General features: G+C 38.8%; 1 protein-coding gene across 1 annotated transcript in view; it reads left to right on the forward strand.

Moving 5' to 3' along the window:
- Positions 1–13,336, forward strand: part of LOC308176757 (uncharacterized protein) — a 320,082-nt gene that overhangs the window by 284,747 nt on the left and 21,999 nt on the right. Inside the window, exons 11-12 of the mRNA XM_080552910.1 lie at positions 12,620–12,699; positions 12,844–12,910. The gene's annotated coding sequence lies outside the window, so the exon portion shown is untranslated. The remainder of the gene's footprint in view (positions 1–12,619; positions 12,700–12,843; positions 12,911–13,336) is intronic.

Below are 13,336 nucleotides of genomic sequence, written 5' to 3' on the forward strand. Positions count from 1 at the left end.
CACCAAACCCCTTATTAAAAGTCTGGGCCCAATCCTCCCTTGAAAGAGTGGCCCCAGCGAACTATGGGCTTTGATCCTAAATTGAGAACAACTCCTACTGGAGGAAACGGCATGTGATTAACCAGTGCAGAATTTGAGACTGGCTGCTCATGTGAGTAAAGAACAATTTCATAAGATTATGAGCCATTAGTACCTTTGGTAGCTGCATTTTTACTAACTCATCTTCATTATCTGTTCAGTTCAAATAAGATGAACAGTATTACCTTGTTGTCAATATCAACGTTAACCAGTGGAATCTAGAGTGGAAATGACTTTAGTGTTTTTTGGTTTTTTTTATGGAAACTTATGTTGGGAGCATAAACACCACGTATTGTAGAACCTATTAACAATACATTTGCTAGTCTTGCCCTTGAATGCTGTATTTTTGAAATAAGTTACTGACAGTCTGAATGATTAAACATAATTTTCTGTTAACGTGAACTTTGTCCCTTCCCTCTCCCCCAAATTGTTTTCTGTTGTCCTCAATGTGTCCAAGTGAGTGCATTCAGCAAGGGAGCCAGAGAGCTCGGACCTGCAGTTGTGGGGTGGCACAGGGTTCTGTGTCATCCGATGGCAAGGGCAGAAAGCCACACAGCCCCAGTTCTTGTTTGCAAACAAGGGCAGACTTGGTGTAACATGACACCGGGGCTGTGCAGTGAGCTTCTGTGACCAGCAGAGTAGGAGCCTCTCAAAGGCTCCAGCTTTATACATTGATGTTTTTTCTTATTCTTAAACTAGGTGTGGATCTAGACCTTGCTATGTGAGTTTCTTAAAAATTTCAAAGAAAAATTTTCTATGACTGGTAGAATTCTTACTTATAAATATGCTCCACAGCAAAAATGTAATGGCACTGGCTTTAGAGATTTAATCTGACTCTTAAAAGTCGCAGAATACAACAAGGATTTAGTTGTACTTTTGGTTAGATTAATTTAGCTAATCTGACTTCATATATGGGGACTTAAATCTGACTTGCACAATGTGCCAGGTCAGATTCATGAGTTGTGCTGCTTTGACTAATTCAGTGCTACACTGGGTGTCTCGTTATTCTGGCAAAACTGCACCTTTAACTTTCTTTTCATCCTTAAAATCCATTTCCTACATCAGTCCCCATAAGCTAGGTCCCACTGTTATTGCAAGCATCCCATGTTACAGGAGACATGGGACATAGCTCATAGCAAAACCAAGCAGACTGACAAGGTACTGAGAGCATCCACACCTCCTGTCTTATCTGGTTTTATTCTTCCCATCTGACTTCCTGCCGTTCTGTTTAGCATCCTTCCCCACCTCCCAGGCCTTCCCATGTTACAGGCATTATTACTCATGTCACCAGCCTGCAGGACCTTCTGAAAAGCAGATGGGCAAGTTGGCAAGGCACAGACTGCACCCAGTTTCCAATGCCTTTGAGAAGGCTCAGCATTTATCCATTTAAAATTAATAAAGAATGGGAGGACCAGGAAACAAAAGATGTCTGGGAAACAAAACGAATAGCTGTGCTTCTCACGCTGCTATGCATCCCCCAAGCCAGAGCAGGATTTTCTCCATCCCTTGGGACTGGGCATGTCCCTCAGCTGACCTATACAAGCTCTGTGTGAGGACAGGTGGGAGTCCTGCCCTACAGGCTCAGGCTTGGTAATTTTTGCAAGGTAGGGAGGATGTCTGAACTGGATTGGTTTGCTTCTCTGTAACTTCAGCTCACCTGCATGGCCTGCATTGTGACAGCTGTGATGCTGAGGTATCAGAAACATCTTTTGGGGATTTAAAAAAGGGCTGGGGGGGTAATAGTGAAGGGTGTAGCAAGACATTTAATTAGCTCTCAGTGATCTATGTAAATGTCTTGCACTGGTACCTCAGTGATTTCGGATTTTTGTGTTTGTCACAAATAGGAAATGCTGAAAGAACCTGAAGCTAAACAGCTTGGCTCTTTCCTCTGAGAGGAAATAGAATTAGAACCTGCATGTGCTTGGCTTATACTTTATAATACATTTTATTATTGGAGTTTTAAATTAGGCCTTTGGGCACCAAAATACAACATAACTAAGAACATAACTAACCAAGGTAAATTGATGCCTGCCCTAGTATACTTTACCATCACAGCATGCCAGACACTGCCTCTCCCTCTGAACCCTCTGCTTTTACGTGGGTCTGTTGGCACTGGTGTTATAAGGCTGTTAGGCTGGGACCTGAAACTGAGCCACACTCTTGGTTTCCATCCATTCAACACAACTGGAGAGTCTCACAGGTTTTTGGCCAACTTCTGCCTTCCGCAGGTGGTGGAAGTCCAGCTGCAAGTGTATTCATTCTCATTAGCTGTACAATAAGCCCTTGGCTTCTCAGAGTTAGCGATGGAAGAGGGAGAAGAGATTATCTTGTGTGTGTTGATGCACATCTCTCCATGTTGGCATCTAGCATGGCGTGATTCAGTGGTGCGGATTCTTGCTCGGCATTTTCCATAGGGGCAGCAGTCAGAAAATGCTAGGAAGTGCTCCGGTCCCCTCTCCTTGGTACTCTGCAGTTCTCCAAGTCTGTACAGACGGGGGTAGTAATGCTACCCCACCAACCTGTGCCTGATGATTCTAATCAGGAATGTTTCTGAGGAGAGACAGTTATTTGAATCAAATTGGTTCCCTTCTTTGTAACTTCAGTTTATCTTGTGAAAATACTGTCAGAATAATACATGCTTCCTTTATAACCAAGAAGTTTTACTCTTGATCGATAGGACTTACATTTCGTTTGTCAGGTTAATGAATTATTAGTCTTCCATTTTTTTTTAGTACACTTCAGTCTCTTCTCTGTCTCTTTTTTTTTTTTAATTAAATTCAGCAGACAGCTGTGACAAGGCTGAAGTGGAAAGGTAGCCTGAGCCCTGATGCCAGATAGGAACCAGTACTCTTAGACTCCACTGGCTGCTTCTTGTGCAAGCGAGGTGGAAGTTTTAGGCTAATGGCATCAACTGCAGCCGGAGGGAAGCTGGGACAGTGCTCTAGTGGTTGGGCTTTGCAGCTCGGGACTGTGACTAGATGTGGGTGCACACTGCAGCCCTGCTGGCTGCGTCCAACACTGGGCAACATGGTCTCTGCCAGCTGAGACGATTTCAGAACATAGCAAAGCCCCTTATGGAGTCCTGCTCTCAGAAGGTCAGCTAAAGGGACTTTAAAGCTGCAGTAAGGGACCCTGCGTGTCAGGATTGCTGCTGGAGACCAAACTACACTGCTCACTGGGGCTCCAAAGCAGCTGAGGCCCACAGGGGCCAGGATTTGGTCTTCCAGGTTGGACTGCTATTCCACTTGGGTGCGGTAAGAAGCTCTATGCCACTAGAGAATAAAATCATCAGAAAATACAACTGTGATTATTTTTCTGCCTGCCAGTGACAGCATTAAGTGCTTTGCGTTGTCCCCTCAGGATTCGATCATGTAATGTTCTTTTTTGGTGAATTTACTTTGGGTGCATATGAGGGAAATCAAGATTTCACATTCAGTAAGTCAGTCTTGTTCCATAAACATTAACTCTGCATGTTAAAGCTGTCCTAGGGTGATCTTGATGTGCACATAGTAGTGTTTTCATCTTTTCTATAAATATTTGTAGTTGATCATGCATTACAATAGGGCATTCCTGTCCTTTGACTTTGCCCTTTTTTTTAGCTTGTTCATCTGATTTGCACAGAAGGGGGAAGAAGGTTTTATGGAAAAGATAAACTGCAGACTCAACTCTTTGTGTGGATGTATGTGTGTATGTTAATAAAATCTGCTGAAAAGCTATTTATGGATTTTAGGGAAAATGCATTGGCTGCATTTTTACGGAGCTAATGAAATCTTAGTTTTTTCTTTATTTAAATACAAAGTTCCATGGAAAAAAATGTATGTGGGAATGATAAGTAAACACTGGAAGTAAAAAGGCTTGTTTTAGTTCTGGGGAATTGTTCTATCATTGCATTTTAAATGTCATATTCATCTTCTTTCATTTCCTCTATGAACACTTCCCCCAGTTTTCATGTGCTACTATATTTCAAAGCTTTTTGACCAGAAAATGGAAGTCTTCTGATGTCATTCATGCTTTAACTTTGCTAGTTCAGAGTCTTGGTAGTCAAACTGCCACCAGTCCTAGGACTGTGTTTCTGAGTGCCTTAGGCTTTTGGAATAGCCTGAAAACCTTTGTGAATCATAGAAAAACACCACCAATCTCAGTGATTTTTTTATTTTTTTTATATAGGATTGAGGATTAGTGTTTTCAAATTTTTCTAGTATATGAATTTATACCTTAATATTACTTCCATTTTTGCTCAAGTATTGCCTGAACCAGCAATTGCAACACCCCAAGCTAGGAAGCTGCAAATCAGGGCAGGCATTTCAGCAATTTATTGTCACTAGATCTTAGGTAGAATCCTCCTATTAGTTGACTGGCAAAACAGAAAAAGTTCTTCAGTGAAAAGAACCTACATTGCAATTATTTTTCCTTAAAATCTTAAAACAAATTACCCTTGAATATGTCCTTTACATGAGCCTAACTTTATGACTGGGCATGTAAAATAACTTTAAAATAACATACAAAATACAGTAAAATGTCTCGGGTTCCGCCCTGCTTAAATTTATGGCAGTTTTGTAACCAAATTCAGATCTCTTATTTAAATTCAGCTAAGCTCTAAAAAGCAAAGCTCTGTGTATCCTTGAGATAAATAATACTGTATTTATTATATGAAAAGTATTTACATTTCAAGCAATTATTTTAAAAATAAGCCTAGGAAGCTTTTAGTTATATGTGGAGAATATATTGTTGTAGATTCATTTTTTTAAAAGAGATATTTGAACGTTACTGGTCTAGCATCACTGTCTTTTCATTTGTCTTTCATCACTGTGCTTTCAATACCATTCATCTATGGACTAATGCAATGCCCACTGAAGTCAATAGAAGTCATTCAGTTGACATCAATGAACAATGAATCAGGCCCTTTAAAAAAGAAGAAACTCAAGTTTACAAGGGTTAAACAGAGCACTGAGGAAAAAAACTCTGCGGCAGGATTGGTGCCTTCCCCTGCGTCGATACTGCACCTAGTGCTCTGCTGCCAGGCAGAGTATCAGCAAAACAAGCTGATCGTGGAGCTCCGCTGGTAGCTCCGATAAGGAAAGGCAGTTTTGCCAGTCAACATCTGAATTGTCTTTCTGTACAAAGCCTTAGTAGGTACTAATAATTGTAAGACATGGTAGAAATCTGTTCAGATAGGTGTCATTGATGCAGATGTTGAAAAATACTTTATTTGCCTTCTGCCCAGTGTTTCCAAAGAATTCATACTTTGCTATCAGTCTTTCTTTGTTCTGATTAAGTTGTAATCATTCAAAAGCAGATTCAGAAGCTCCCCCTCCCTCCTTCACGGCCCCAGTGTTTGTTTTATACCCAAATGTGACATTGTTACACCAGAGCAATCGAAAAAGGTTGTGATGATCAATTGAGGGCCCAATCAAAGCCTAACAGATAGGCAGCCATTCACTGCTGTTTGATATAAAAGGTGTTTTATTTCTCATCACTTTTTTGTCACTGAAAGAATGCTTCCTACGTGCAGATTAATTAAAGTGTAAACATTAAATATTGATTGATGCATTATCAGCATGGAGCAGTTGCCTCCACTCAGATTGATTCCTGCAGTGATTTATTGTCATATTTGTGGAGTCATTTCACTTGATAACAAAGAGAAATCGCCTGCTCCCTCTGCCTTTCAGCCTTACTTCCTGGCTCCTGTGCTGCACCTCCTCATCCTCAGTGACTCTCAGTCTTTGCCTGCTTGGAACTAGCGTGGCCTCACGCTATTTTCAGGAGAAAAGTTTAGTGCATCTCAGTTTGGCATTTGCATAGTAAGTTTAGAGTTCAGCAGGGAAGTGGCAGCCCTGTGCTCTCAGATGGAACATCCCTGGTTAACGCTTTCACCCTGCGTCCCACACAGCTGCGCTGTGTGCCAGGGCTCAGGCACAGCTTTGCAAACACAGGTTCAAATTATTAGGGTTAGCTCGCTGCCAACTTGACAGAAAGGTGAACTTTCAACAGAACGACATTGTTTAGGTTGGTTTTATGGCTAAATTATGCAATTAGTTGCTCTGGGTAGGAGCACAGCCACACAATAGCATATCAATTTAAAGAATTGCAGGTTTTTACTCTTGCTTTTGGGCAAATATATAAAAGACACCTTCATTCAAATCTTGTGGAGTATTTAATGGAAAGCAAAGCTTTGTGGTGTGTTATTGAGCACCTGGATTAGAAAATCCTTTAAAGAAATTGTACTAAAAGACTCTGTCTTTTGGCTGTGAGTTCAAACAGGCCAGTCATCCAAACAGCCTTTATTACCTCTTCTCCCTAAAAGCCTTAACGTTCTTTCTCTGTGTTCATCTCCATCAGGAACAGCCCTTGACCAGCACCACGTGTGGTCAGAGCTGCTGCATGCAGCCATCCATGCCAAAAGGAGCCATAACCCCAATGGCACAGGTTTGTTCAACACCACCAGGGGCTATATTCCTTCCTCCGCTGTGCTCACGTGGGCTGGACGGCCGTCCAGTGTGTTTACAGCCAGACACTGCCTGTGCTGGCTGAAAGAGCTCTCACTGACCCAGTCACCCACAAAAGAAAATTATTCATGAAATTGCTTTGTTTTGCAGTGACAAAACTTAATCTTTTGCATATGTGGCATTAGTTTAACATTCAGAGACTGAGATTACTCAAAATCTGCTGAAATCAAACATGAGTAAGACCACAAAAATAAGTAATGGGCAACTGGTGATCTTGATTCAGTCAACCAATGAAACTTTAACCTTTAGTCGCAGGAGCAACAAATGCTAAGCTTGTGAATTCACTGCAGCGGATCATTTCAATCCTGGACCTGCAGGAAATTGTAAGAACAACTCCCTACATAAGCAGCAGCCACCCCAAACTGGCTCCCTAAGAAATATGAACTATGATTCTCTAAAAGGCTGTCACAAACATTGTATGAGATTTCATTTAGATAGTGTTTAGTTGTACTGCTCCAATTCCTGACCATCTCTGACATCTGCCCAAATGCGCACCAACAGCACTTTATTTGGGATGTTTTGATGTATTACAGATGCACCCAAACCTGGGAGAAAATGCTGCTATTCCAGGTCCTTCCCCACCGCCTGCCCTCCCTCTGTTCTGTCTTCTGTTCCAAGCCAAAAGTTTTGCATCAAGTTGCTGATTTCTGGGGAGTCACACCCAAATTTGGCACTCCTCAAATTAAAAAGCAAATAAACCAACCCCAAAGTATTGCAACAGTGTGCTCATCTGGATTCCTTCAAAATAATGCTCTCACAAGATCACTTTCTCTTGCTGCTTGTTTTGCTGTTGCCCTTCCTACCCACTGAACAACACTGTTGTCAATTTTCTGTAAATTGTCAGCCTTATTTAAATTGTCAGCTTCTCCAGTCAAAGACCTTGCTTTCCCGTTTGTCTTTAAACTGTTGCGCAAACCAGCGTGGCTGTATAACCACCACTGCTACAAATGCAGTGCTGAAAGCCTACGTGCTCGTAAGACTGCTGAAAACAAGATCTATTGTCACTGTAATTATTGTAGAGTGCATTTACATTTTTATAAAGCCTTTCATTCAAAGATTCTAATCCATTTTGTGGGGAAATGTTCTTAAATATCTGTAGTTAGAGATGAAAATGTATTTCATCTATGAAAATAGTTTCTTTTAACACTTTACACGTGACAGATAAAGACTTTCTAACAAATAGTTCAGTCTGAATTGTGTTATGTTGTTTAGACAGGACCACACAAGAACAAATTAAAAGTGATCTCAGTTGCAAAGAGTCTGTGTTCTGCAGGTCAAACGTGGACCTGAGATGCATGTACAGAACTTGTCCCTCTGGGTGACATTAAAGCATCTTTGTGGGGGGGTTTAAAAAAAAAAAAAAGGAAACTTGTATTGACTTTAATGGGTGTAGAGTTTCCTTTTAGTGTCCAGTTGAAGATGTACAGAGATGCTTACATGCAGCGTGGACCTAATGGTAACTTACTGTAGAACCCCAAACAGTTTCCAGATGGAAGTGGTCCTGGGGCAGACATCATCTTTCAAAGAAGTAAGAGCCGTGACTCCGTTGTGGTTTGTCCTGATGTCAGTCCACCAGAAGGGCTCGGTAACTCCAGGTAGCTTTTCAGCTGCTTGTCTTGATCTTTGCTGTGGGCTTTTTTCAGTAAGGTCCCTACTTGGTATTAGTGCAGCAGACTGGTAAAACCAGAGTTATATTAGTTGGGTTTCTACTTAAAAGAAGTGGTGCAAGTCATTGTACAGCAGCTCAGTATGCTTTATTTATTTTTCTCTGAACCCCCACAAATATTCCTGATGGAACTGGTGGTGGTGGGCAAGATATGGAGGTGAGCAAGTGGAGTGAAAGACACTGGGAATGTGTGGGGAAATCGCAGAACAGAAAACAGATCTTTTTGATAGGCTGTGAAATGATTTTGTAAAAGCTGTGTATGTTTTAATACCATGTTTCAAATATTGTCCTCCAGGGACAGATTCTGAAAGGAATGAGATCTTTGGGAAGTGACCACTTCCTTCATTGCACCTCACTGTTGTACGACTGTTGTGTAAATGCCACACAATAGTCAAGAATAAGAATTTTTAATTATGTAATTTTGGGGGGGGATTTTAAATGTGACGAAAACTTGCTTTTTTCCTCGTAAGCTTTCACAGGATCACAGGATAGTTCAGGTTGGGAAGATACATGTCTTAGAGTACTTCTCTTGAATCCTGATTAGGGTTTCCTTTCACCATGTACAATTAAATCTGACATGAAGGGATACAAAAAGATGTTTGTTAAGGACTTAGAAAGCTCAGTACTGACCTAGAAGCTGAAATTTTAGCAATGTTCATATACATAGGGGTTGTAAACTAAGGAGTCTCAAATTCACAAGCAGTTCCCCCTCTTCCCCCCAGCCAAAAAATAAAAAATAAAAGTAGTAGTTGTGATGTTGAATGCAAGCTATAGAAGACCACAGCCCTTCCCATTTCACTGAAGAGATTTTCTGATCTGCAGTAGGAGGTGGATATTAACTATAACCACTCTGCCAGTTTGTTCTTATAAAGTTACAGTTGTATGACCTTTTTAACCAAGTAGACTCCATATATAAACTTAGATTGCAATATCCATGCAAATTACCATACTATTTCACGTATCACTGTAAGACCTGCTAAATGAATGCTGTTGCCCTAAATTGTGGTATTTACCGTCCAAAAATGAGTTTACCATTTTTGCAGCAACAATTACAGGTTGCATGGGAATGGTGTGTTATTTCCTGAAATTGTATGTAATTTATTTTTGAAAGCTTGAAGCATAGTTTTGAAGTTAAATGTGTCATCTTTGTAACTGCTCGCTTCATGTTATTTTACAGTCCCTGAAATACCTTAGATAATAAATGCAAATTAAGGGAAAATAAATTACAATTTGTGGAGTGACCGATGTCTGATTATATGTAATATAATCAACTTCCTCCTGTGCATAATGTTTATCTTATTAATTATCCAATGTACTTTAGAACAGTTTTAATGATTGGTGATTGTTTCGCAGTGGAGAGGGATTAGGTTTGTTCATAAGATGCATTTTATATTCACTTTCTGGGTCACCAGGACTGAATGTTTTCTAAATCTTATACTAATTGGAAAATTATTTAATGTTAATTATAAGCAGATATAACTGCCATTGCTCAAATAGTCTTCTATGATCTTTGCCTCTGATTCTTTCCTACCTTCAAAACTTTGCCTTGCCAAAAAATGTTTTTTTTTTTTTATTTTATTATTATTATTATTTGAGTTTGAAGATTATTGTATTTAGAACTACTAAATAGATCGGTAAGTCACAATTATCTGTCCTTTCTTTGCCTATCCTGTAGTCTACTAGAATGAGAGAGGATTTCAAATTAACGGAGGTTTTATTAGGAGAAAAAATTTCAGTCCAAAAATAAGCTTTTTCATTCTTAGACTGTAACTTGTGTTATGACAGAAATTAACATTTTTGTGGCCTGTAATTAACTGTGTCTCCTCACGCTATAAATAAGATTTGGCAGCTATACCTGGAGTCAACTGTATCTTGTGGTCTTAGTTATCTGAAGCTGTTTTTTTTTTTTTTATTTATAGCATTTTGTATTTGCTAATGACACTGCAGAGTTCAGGGATGCAGACAATAAAGAACACACATAAAGTCTGGGGCTGGTGCCTGCAGCCCTCTTCCATTTCATTCCTACAGTGGCATCAGAGTTTGCTCAAATTCTTTCTCTGCTTGGAAATCTCTGGGGTTAGTGTTTAAGTCTTTGATGCTGCTAGTAATTCCAGCCTGCACCATTAAAGCTGCATTTTGTAACCGTCCCTTGGTAATTGTTGCAAGGACTTAGACAAGTAAGACTATCCAAAGTCATCACTAAGGTCAAACTGTGGTAGAAAGTGCTCTGATTTTATCCTGGAGATTGATGCTTGTATCACCTTTTTTTCGATTCAGCAGCTAGGGTTATAAAATGTACTTGCAATCACTGATAACATGTTTGATCAAACTACAAGTGGAGTAACACAGTATTTTATATACTGTGTGTAGTTTTACCTAGTGCAACAATAAATCAGTGAAGGCAGAGGTCTTTTGTAAATTTTAATGAAAATTCAGCTGCTGAAAATATGGTTACTTCTGGCTTAAGTTCTAGAAATATTAATTCATTTCAGTTCTTTAAAGCTGTAAAAATTGTTTTAACTACAAACTTTGTAGGAAGGCAATAAAGCAACAAGCAATAAAATAAGTAGTAGTGCATTCAATATATTATAATTATTTTGTCATTGGCTATAAGCAAACCGAGTGGAGGGGGCCAGGTGATAAAATGTACTTTGAATGAGCTGTAAAAAATGCCCATTTCTGAACACAATCTAAAAAAAACCTCTGTGCTAGAAAGAGACAAAAGTTGGGAGAATGAGTTCATCGTGCTATTGCATGAAAATAAGCAAGAAACATTCATGATTACATAACTTAAAAATATTTACCACCTGATCAATAAGCTGTATTATGTTGCAAAATATCAGTTAAACATTTACATATATAGTAAATCTAATTCATATCTATTAAACAAGTGACACAAGAGGGAGCTGGGGGTTATAGAAATAAAGAATATTAAATATACCAATATGTTGTGGAGCTCCTATGGTATCTTTCTTTAAAAATTTAAAGCAACATTTCTGTGAAGTTATCATTATTCTTCCCCAAAACCTGCCTACCTACAGAAACAGACACAAAGATGATACCAAGTGACTGTGCTTATTAATTTGCTGAGGATTTGAACAACATTAAGGAGAATTCATGCTTGCTTTTTGTCTAGAAGTTGAGCAGAAATACAGTTCATTAAGTTCTTCACTTTCCCAAGGTGGATTTTTGCTTGGTTGCTCTTTTACAAATTATGTCAAGCATATGTACATACATGATTTTTTTACAGCGTAAAGTAAGAGACAGTAGTCATTAGTGTTTGTAGTTTGCTTGGTTTTCTGCTGTGTTTCAGTTGTTTTTCTCAAATTTCTTCCACTTCAGAATACATTGCAGAAATCTGGTCAGTGGAGAGGTAGTTGAAGTTTGATCATTTTGTGATTGGTTTAGAGTACAATAAGATCATGATCATCAAGATTAAAAAAAAAAAAAAAAAGTCATAACATTAAATTTGAAGTGAAGCATCCTTTTCACTATTATTAGTGTTTTCACACAGGAGTTATGAATATTAGGTTGTTTCTTGTTTTCTTGTTGCCTCCCTACAAACCTTAAATGACTGCCAGAATTGTATAGGGAAGGATTTAAAGTCTGAGTTTTCAATCTCATTTATCTCATTCTCTGCGTACATGGTTCTGTTGGCTTTGAGGAGTTGTTTCCAGGTTAGATTGGTGTCGGGCTAGAATCAAACAATCACAGTTCAAACATCACGCACACCGCTCACTCACACAACATTGTTGGCTTTCTCGAACCTAAAAGGTACAAGTGGTGAGCTGCAATGTCGTAGCAGCAGGTTCAAGGAAATAGCTTTTATTCCATTGTCTCTGGTGGCTCCTATACTCATTCATACAAACTGATTTTTTTCCTCAAATAAGTTAGCTACAATAATTTTTGACTTGAACATGCATACTTGATCCAGACACCAAATACTTGGCCAGGAAAGAGTTTTTTATGATCCTGAAATGGAGCGTAGTTGAAAGTGGGGAAAGAGGGAAGAAAAGAAGGGTAAAGGGGCAAATAGTGGTTCTGGTATGTTTACTGAAGGTACTGGGTCTATTTCACAGCTCTTTTAAAAGGTCCTTTACTATAATACAACAGAGAATCTGTATAAATGTTTAAGATTAAAGTTGGTAGAGTACATCACAAGAAAACCAATCATACCAGCAATTTTACTTGTGCATAAAACATTTTCTACTTATGTGACTGTACAGAAATTTTGCCTCCATCATGTTCCTTTTCAGCCTGGTTATGTTATTCATCTGCAGTGAATAGGTTCTACAAACTTACTATTTTTTTTTTCTTTTTAACAGAGCAAAACTTCTTAACCAATTTAAACATAAAACCATTTTCTCAGTTGCAGGTCAGAGGAACTGAACTGATTAATACTAACCAAGAATCCAGCTTGCTGCTACAAAAGAAAGTAAACCAGAGCAGGTACATTTGTACTTAATTAAATATTCTGCTCTCTGTAATCTAAAATGAAGATAGCCAATGATGAATGTTAGATAATAAGAGGACTCTATAATGAAGTGTTCAGAATAAGCTTCTAAACTCCATAAACGTGTTATTTTTCCATAGGAAAGTCTCAAGTATAATAACCTAAGTATGGCATTCAGCAAGGATTTGCAGATGCACTCATTCAAAGGTGAGGACATCATTTTGGAGATGTGATTGGAAAGATCTCCTAAGAGCACAGGCTAGGCCTCCTTCAGGCATTGTGGATTCTTCATGCTTCCATTTGATTTTGGCTTTTGATTTTTCTAGTACATAAAAGTATGCCAATCCTGAGACTTTCTGTCTATTGTTTCATAAAAGTGCATGTCTCTCATAAAAATGCATGTCTCTAACTGCAGGTAGCTCAGTAATCATGCCTTAATCCTAGTCTTGTTTCCTTCACAACTTTACTTTTGTATAACCTCATCTTGGGCAAATTAATATATTTCCTAAGATATTTTTTCTCTTATGGAAACTGCAATATATGAACAAATCTATGAACTCTTCTTTGAGAATTCCTTAGTAACTCGCAATTTACAGTTTAGATGTCATCCCCAACCATGTAAGATTTTTTTTT

The sequence above is a fragment of the Anser brachyrhynchus genome (assembly GCF_964034855.1).
Source record: "Anser brachyrhynchus genome assembly, chromosome: 12".
NCBI classification, from domain to species: Eukaryota; Metazoa; Chordata; class Aves; order Anseriformes; family Anatidae; genus Anser; species Anser brachyrhynchus.